Source organism: Bacillus rossius, chromosome 12 (genome assembly GCF_032445375.1).
Source record: "Bacillus rossius redtenbacheri isolate Brsri chromosome 12, Brsri_v3, whole genome shotgun sequence".
In the NCBI taxonomy this organism is placed as follows: Eukaryota; Metazoa; Arthropoda; class Insecta; order Phasmatodea; family Bacillidae; genus Bacillus; species Bacillus rossius.
In genome coordinates this window covers 54977819-54987314 of record NC_086339.1, presented here as the reverse complement: position 1 = coordinate 54987314, position 9496 = coordinate 54977819, and positions in this window count along the sequence as shown.

The following is a 9496-nucleotide window of genomic DNA, read 5'->3' as shown; positions in this document are numbered from 1 at the left end:
AAATTTCTCGCATAAATATCGCATGATTATTTAGATTCAGAGCGCTTTGTGTAGGTAGTTTTTCTGTATAAAACAATGTATTTTAAAGTTGAAATCTATTATTCATTCAGATATTACAGCTTAATTATTTAATTAACAGAAATACAAAGTTGTATTATGTGTAAACTTTTTTTTAAAAACTTTTCAAATGTTGTAACCTTTATCTTTTCATTTTCGTCGCTGTTGTGTACGGCTTATAAAAATGTCACCAGCGCTAATTATCGTTCATGTTTGGTTATGTTGATTCCCGTATAGAGCGCACACACGTAGTCAAGTGCTGAGTTAACTACATTTGATAGCCCACACTTTCTCGTGGTGTATACTACGACAATAGTTATGCGCTCTGACTCAAGTTTGCATCACAGTTTTGGTTTTTTTATTTAAAATTTAACAAAATGTTTTTGTTGCATGACTTATTAATTTAAATTGTTTGGTGTGCTTTTGTATACTCTACTTTTTAAATGAACCTACTTTTCTTGAATAGGTTTTGTTTTTATGAATAACTTTACCTAACAAAAAATGTTTTTTTCACATAAACGTTGCACCACTACTTTTCAAACTTGATTTTAGTATAAAATGTGCGACGATTATGCGATAAAACATGGTAATTCAACAAGGGCAATGTCTTTATCAAACATTTTCAAATACTTAATGTATAAAGAATAACATTATATCATCAAATACCTATGTGTTAGTCCGTTTACTAGAGGCAGGTTCAAAAACCCGACTACAGCTTTTGCTACAAAGATAACAAGAATTATCTGTTTGTGTAACAGGTTAGAAAGAGCTTGGTTCAAAACTGTTCGTCGGGCCTGCAAACTGCGCTGTTTACTGGCAAACCTCCGATAAGATAAACTGTAGGTTGCAGGGGATTAGTCAGAGGGGGATGGTGCCATTTTTTTTCTAGTTTTTTAATAATTTTTTTAAGGGTTTTATTAAGAAAAGTCACTATATCTGTTTTAAAATTTTTACCATTACAAAAAGGTTTTAGTTTAATGTTTTGCACAGTTACTTTCTGATAGTGAATAGTTAAAATAAAATGGATAAGTAAAAAGCTTTTACAACTCAAAATTTGTAATGTGCAGATTACGGTCATGTAGGCATGTGCGAAGCTTTGATATGAACTATTACTTCATGAATGAATTATAGTTACTATAGGTAATAGGACAACTATTATTATTATGTTTATACGGGCGCCACACTTTAACATTACTATATTACTCATAAATATTTCCACTGCTATAAGTGGTTTTCAATTGCGGCTTATGCCCAAAGTTACCCATTTCCAATATTAATAGTTTGACACCCATAAGGTTATTTACACTGAGAACCAAGGTTGCTTACCCATAACTCATATGAAATCACATAAAATATAAGTTATCCATATAGTTATGTTGGGCACAAACGAAAGCAAAAGTTCATTTATGATAAATAATAATACTTAAAGTGAATTAAAAATCAACTCAGTTACCTCGGATCACACAAGAATCTTTAAATCGAGACTACTAGGTGAAAGTTAAGATAATTATGTTGTGCCATAACGAAAACCAGAGGCATTAACAGGAACAATAAGTTACTAGGCCAAAACAGTTAATAGAAGGGGCTCACTGAACAAAACTTAAGGCCTATATACATCAAACTTTAGTACCTTATATTTCCGTAGATAAAGGTAGCCCCGGTAATTAAATATTACCGTAACATTTGCCCTGGCTCAGGGGCGCAACAGTTCACTTATTCGGTGAAATATCTGCTGAAAATATAGCTGAATTCCGCGTCGGAAATGTCCGACGCGGCCACACACACCAGCCACAAAAATGGCACAAAAAAAACTTTCTTCTTCATTGTTCTCTCCAAAATTATATCGTCTAATTTTTAACAATGCCTAAATTTTTCATTTAAAAGGTCCGCCGATCCATAGACAAATCACCTTCTCTTAATCAGATCTCTTTTCCAACCATTAAAACATAGAAAAATTGCTACTGCTCTGAGCAATAAACTGTAGAGATTATTACAATTGAAAGACATATAAACAAACACTGAAAAATATTTAAACTAAAGTTTCAGTGTTCTGAGATACTTAGTATTATCACAGATAGTACCAACAAATTCAAAGTTTTTTTTTTTAATATTCTATAACATTTAGAAACAATATGAACTATTGACATTAAACAAACCTTTGTATTATTCAAGTCTTAATGTTGCACGTGTGATTTATTTTCTATTAATTTTAGAAGATAGACCTCTTGCACAAGTGTGACTTTAAAATTGATTAGTCTTAAGAGTTACATAACCTTCTGCAGCATTGTGTCGCATACTGGGCTTATTAATTTCGTCTAACGAAATTATAAATGGATAAAGGTGCAGAGGGATCGTCACAAGCTAAAGAAATGCCATCAAAAATGAAATAACATAGTGCAACATGGAATTTTTTCACAGACGTTGGCGATTGTTCCGCACAATGCGGTAAATGCAAACAATCATTCAAATTCCTGCATGGTAGGTTATGTCACAATGATAATTGTATTGTTTTGATAATTTGTAGGTTGTACACAGAGATATTATTTATATTATATGCATGGTAATAACTGTTCTCCGATTGTAATGCAATCTCCAGCGGTAAAAAATACAAAGAAAGATGCTATTATGTCATGTTGCAACCACTCGAATGTAATTTTATTTTTTATTTTTTTTTCATTTGTTTTCTTATGCCTTCAAACTAATAACATTTCATGTTGGTTACTTTTAGACAAGATTTTCATCATAATGTTCATAACAACTGTTTCGTGGGTATTTTTGAAGCCATGATGAAGTAATTGTCTTCAAAAGAGTGTTAAGCCTAGTCCACATACCTCGTCCTCGGACCGTTGTCCGCGGACAGCTAACTGCTGATTGGTGCACGTGTCCCAATGTCCCATGTCCCAAGATCATTCGTAAAATTTAACTTTTAGTCCGCGGACGAGTCAGAGATTTGTTTGACTCGCTGGAGTTGAAAGAGTTGGGAGCAATTTGACCTGAAATAAAGAAGAGTTGGTCGCGAAGAGAACGACTTGTTTTACACTGTGTTTTTACATGGTGCAAAAGCAGACGTCGTGAAAACTATTAGTCTGAAGTTAAAACTGCTTAGGCAATAATTCACCTAATATTGTGCCAACGTATGATAAAAGCTGAATTATATTATGTTGTAATATTTATTTATTTAACATATTGTCAAAATTAATGTACAAAATATAACTTGCAGTAATTAAATCAATACCTACATGTTATCAAAAACACTTTATTCAAAATTTAACGAGATATAAATAACGATCATAAATTTTATTTATAATATGAGACATAAGTTACGTATTCATTGTATAATAAATCACAATATATTGAAAATTTTCGAACACAGAAGTAGATGAACGCGCCAAAACACCAGCAGACGACTTGTCCTCGCAACTCTGCCTCGAGAGGAGGAGCATTGAGGCGTGACCTGAGTGACCTGGGAGCATCTTGCTCCCTCGAGTAAAACTGCCATCCGCCAAACTGCTTCCGGAAAAGCGCGCCCCAAGAGTCAAACAAACCTATTATTATGATATGTGTTTGGTTTTGCTGTCTAGCGCGCGAATAATACATTGTCAGTGGTCGATTCGTTCGTGCAGATAGTTGGAATGGAGTCGCCAAGCTTTTCTCAAGACGAGAAAGACGAAATAATAATAAGTTCTGTTCGTATGCGACCGGAGTTGTTTGACTCGAGGGACAGAAATTTTAAAAATACAAAACTGAAAGACAATGCATGGTCCTCGGTTGGCGATCTTGTTGGAGTAAATGGTAAGTTCATGATTGTATGTCTTCATTTCGTAAGTGTGTTGAGGATATTTATGATTATTTATTAACTTCAATCCTTATTGCATAAAATCATGAATGTCTTTCACCAATAGTATGTAATATTTTATGTATCCCTAGTATCCTATAGGCTAACTTGAAAACTAAATATCAAAGTTAGTTGCTGTTGCTGAATTCACATCCATGTGCTGTAATTTCACAAGTGTATGACATTTCCTAGGTGAAGAGGCAAGACGCAGATGGCTTCTCATCAAAAACAATTTCACCAAGTATTGTAGACGGAAAAAGGCAGAAAACCGTGCTGGTGCAGGAGCTGTCCATGACAAAATGCCACCGCTGTACCAGATGATGACATGGTACCTCAAATATTTTGCAGTGAAAAGAAGGTGTGATATATTTTGAAACAATCGGGGTTTCTGCTAGAATGGTTTCTGGAAAAAAGTAGTTTTAAAGATGACACCACTCCCGCTGCCTGTCTAAGTTTTTAAATTGATTATTAATGTTGAATGTGATCTCGGGGGTTTTAACAGGGGTTCGGCCTCGTGGCTGCAGGCAGGAGCGCGTCTCTGTTAGAAACCTACCTGGGCTGTTCAGGCCACCCAGGACGCCTTATAAATAACTGGTAAACGATTTGACACGACACTGCATTTATTCAGAACCGATACACTTGTTGGTCCAGGTACTGGCCGCTTCTGTTGTCTGACCGCTGCGACACGCGTATTTCTTTACGGTGAACGGTACGCGCGACCAGGATAGGTTGCCAAGTGGTGTACACGGACTTCTATAGTGGTCGATTATAAATGTGAATGGCGCGGCGGATAGCCACAGATCTCCTGTGCTGCAAGAACTTCTACAGGCAGTTACGTTAACATGGAAAATAGCACATACAAACGGACGTTCCAAAGTTATTTGCAATCTAACCTGTGGCGAAATATGAAGGTCCCGAAAAGTACGTAACCCGGTACACTGGAATCATACACGTTACAGTCACTTATTAATCATAAATTACTCGGTTAGATTGCACGTTACAAGTTACACATTTACAGACGATGAAAGTTAAGAGACGTAAATTAACGAGTAAGAACTCGACACACGTTGCTAAGAGTCTTCGACGATAACAATTAATTGGCTTTGAAGCCGAAAAGCTGCATACCTCAATTACGCTGTCCTTAAACTGGACATGGAATTACGTAAAATGTGTAAAACTCCCTGTTGGGATAAAATTAATTAGTTACGAGTCACACGAAATATCGTGCGACTGGTGGGGTCGGCGCAGAGCTGGTAAAAGGATTTTAATAAACTTACACTATTGCTGATATGTGGATGTAGCGCGAAAGTTGATGGCTCTGCGTTCGCGGAGCGTCCGACCCCTGCGAGCTCCCGACGGTAACTTAGTTCGAGACCGCCCTGCGGCCTCGCGCCTAAACGCGTGGAGCGCGGGAAAACAGATCCGGTCAGTTTTGGGCTTAAAAGACATGTTACACAATATATGATTATAAAATAATTAGACATGATTTCCCTTACATTGATTATGTTTTTAAATTGTTATTAAATTGGTTGTTTTTGATTTGAACAGAATAATTACGTATTTAATTCGGCGCATTGCCACACCCGGCCAGGTGCTGTCGTCGCTTTGGTGTTCGTCGCGGCGCACTTTTACACACTCTGCGGACATCACGCTCGGGCGTGTTCGATGCACTTAAGAGGTGGTGTTGTGGCATAACGGCCTGTGCAAACCAGAGGGAGCACCGGCGGTCGGCGTCAAAGATTGTCAAGCACAATCAACACACTGTGGTGTTACAGCTCATTTTGTCATATGCTGTTATACTTTTTGTCAGGTGATTTGTACATGTGTTGTTGATTTAACCTTTTAGCCTACCTGGCTTCCTGTAAAAACAAGGGTTCCTGCGATTTTCTCTTCAGACACTTTTCTCAGCTTACCTACTTATTATTGTCAGTTAACAGACTTGACAAAGAAATTTATTTTTGTTGTCCATTACTGCAATGGACTATTTGGGGGAGGGCGACGTATGTAGTACACCCTACCTTTCGTAGCATACACCATAATGTACATTTGTATATACATGTACCTATTCTCCCCACCCCTCAACTATAGCACTGTCTTTTATGTTCCTGTGTAGTCAAAAACTCGTTTGTTGTTTTCAGGCATAGATGTATTATGCAAGCTTGCTCTACATAACATGAATATTGTTTCAGGACCACAAGTAACTTTCCAGGGGATCAGGAAATGCCAGACACCCAGTCATCTCGGACATCAATTTGGGATTACCCCCTGTGGGAAAATGAAAACAATACAACTGCAGATGAATGTGAAATCACTGTTTCTGATGAAAACCATACTGCTGTTAACACAAGTGACAGTGTTGTATCTGTGGCAGTTTCAAATAGCAGTACTGGACAAGTTGCTGTAATCTATTAAAGTGCTAGATCTCCCACATGTCCCAATGAAAGTGCTAGTTCTGCAGCTGGTTGCAGTGGAAGTACTGGATCTGCTAGAACTGGAACTGGTTCCAGTGGAAGTACTGGCTCTGTAGCTGGTCCCAGCACTAGTGCTACATCTGCAACTTGTTCCAGTGGAAGTACTGGCTCTGTAGCTGTTCCCAGCACAAGTGCTACATCTGCAACTGTTTCCAGTATAAGAGCTGGACGTATGGCAGGTTATAACAGCAGCACTGGCTCTCCTGTTGGTATCAGTAACAGCACTACTTCTCCTGGTGGAATCTGTGGCAGTTCCACATCTCCCACTGGAAATGGAGACAGTGCCATGTCTGCTGGTTCCAGTGCCAGTGTTGGCCATAACCAAACTTGGCAACGCATCAATCCACCACTGCAAAACTTTACAAAAAAAAAAGAAAGATGATCTGGTGCCTGTATTTACACAGTACATCGAACGTGGCTCTCAAGCTGATCCACATTTTCACCATTTTGTCGGATATGCATCAGAATTATTGAAAAAGGTTCCAGATGATTTAAGGCTGGAATGTGAGGAACGTGTCCTTGCAGTCATAAAATCCTACATTCCATAGATTATTTTGTTAGTTTTTAAATATTGAATTTGTACACTTTTACATACATAATTTGTACCCATTGTAATAGGTACAATGTTTTGCTTTTGTTTTGCTTAGTTCGGAAATGATTGTGTGTTTTTCTTGTAGTAGAAGTTTGTTACCTTTGTCGTATCTTTCCATTCCCTAATCTGCAGAGTTATTTCAGAAGGTTCAAATTAAAATTGTTTATTTCAAATTTGAGGTTATCTATGATATTGTTATTAAAATAACTCTCATACCAATTACATTCATAAAATCAAAAACAAAACTATTGCTGTAAATGCGATTAAACAATTTACTAGAATTAAAACCTTGGATGTGGTGACAGACTTTATGGAATGCTTTCATGTCCAGTAAAAATATTAATAAAAACACAGGTAGGCTACTATGCCAATATGCATACACACTTGGCAAGTTCATAAACATTTCCAGAACAAAAACATGTAAAATGAGCCTCAGTTAACAACAAAAAAAATATTACAAACAAAGTAACCATTATATTAACAAATTGCAAAAGAACTACTGTACCAGATTGGCTCTACAAGCACTAAAAACCAAAATGTGAAAAACAACTTTCATTAAAAGGCCTCAGCGTAACAGGACCAGCTGTCTTCTACAAGTGTCAACACAACATCAAAATTAAAACCAAACTGCAACTACCCGGGTCAAAACCATATTACCGACTCAAGACAAACACAACTCAGTGTGTAGACTGATTTTATCCAGGGTCTTTTACCTTACTATTTACAGTTCCGTCACAATGGTGGAATAAGGATCAATGTAATGTACATAAATAAGCAATAAAATAATAAACAATGAATTGCATGTAAATGTTACAACATAATCAATTCAATGCCCATCCACGGTTGACAACATCGTATTGCCATGGCACTTCTCCTTCTGGTGAAACAAAATACGATGCTAGTTGGTTCCTAGCCAAAATAGCTGCTTTCGCTGAATTATTTGAACCAATCCTCCCTACTTTTGTGTTTGTAACTTTGTCAACGAGTTGTCGCCAGTCACCTGGAAACAGATGTCCATTGTTTTCCTGGTCAACAAATGTATCAGGGCAATATCTGGATATGTCCATCTCTTTTGTTACCATTAGAAAATTGTGTAAAGCTACAGTGGCCAGTATTATTTTTTCTACACTTTGTGGTTGACCTGCAAGCTTTCCTTGAAAAATCCGCCATCTAGCTACTAGTATGCCAAGCGAGTTTTCTATCACACTGCGAGCTCGTGACAGGCGATAATAGAACATACGTTTTGGCTCTTCTAAGTACCGGCCTGGATATGGCCGCATGATCTGCGCTTTAAGCGGAAAAGCTTCATCTGCCACAAACCAGTAATTGGCTGCTTTGTTAGTGTTTGGCAAATTACCAAATGGCAGAGATACTTTGTCTGCCATTAGTGTTCTGCCAAAAGAGGATTCTCCAAATATACCACCGTCACTTATTGAACCTTAAGACAGATGATATTCCGTGATATTATTGCTCATAATTAATATGAAAAACAAACATTAAATAAATTATGTTTACAAAGGCATATTACCCATAGCTCCAACATCCACCCAAGTGAATTTGTACAGTGCATCACATGCAGCCATTAAAACCACACTGTGGAATACCTTGTAGTTGAAATACTCGCTCCCAGATCCTGAAGGAGCATTAATGGCCACGTGTTTACCATCAATAGCACCAATGCAGTTAGGAAAGTTCCAAACGTTCCAGAAAGTGTCAACAATCTCAATCCACTCTGCATCTGTTGTTGGAACTTTCACGTATTGTTTGCCTATGACCTCCCAAATTGCAGTACAATTTGATGCCGTCCCCGCTACCTCTGACTATTTAGACGTGATTTTTGCTCGGGTTCGTGATCTCAGGGAAGGTTCGGCCTTGTGGCTAGAGGTAGGGGTTAACGCAGTAGGGCCCCCCGAGCTGTTATGGCCACTCGGGACGCCTGAAGAATAACACAAAGTTTCTGGAAGATATTTGGTGAATTTAATACAGCACAGCCCAATACATGGTGCTGCCCTTTCTGGCTGTAACGGTTTGCCTGACGCGACTAGTCACACGCGCAGCTCACTTCCTCAGTGGCGGCTCACGATTTTAATGCGCGTGAGGGGCGGACTTGTACACGTGATGCGATAGTTACAAAAATACACTGACATGACGAACAATATCTTGACGAACAATACACTTCACTATTACCTAACACTTAATAAACTGGGCTAGTGGCACGTAGGCCCGTGTCTCCGGCGACTCTACGTGATACCTAGATGTGTCCCAGGGACTGAATCGTTAATACATTTGGCGGCACAATGCCGTACAACAGTGATACATAAACCCTAACGTGACAGATAACACTTTGACGAGCAACTATTTCACTACTACATAACAATAAACTGGGCTAGTGGCACGTAGGCCCGTGTCCGGCGACTCTACGTGATACCTAGATGTGCCCCAGGGACTGAATCATTATTACGTTCGACGGCACGCGTCGCCTGCTGGCTGCCCCGTGCGGGCCAAAACTAAGTAGGCTAAGTTGGGGCGTGAAGCGCCGAC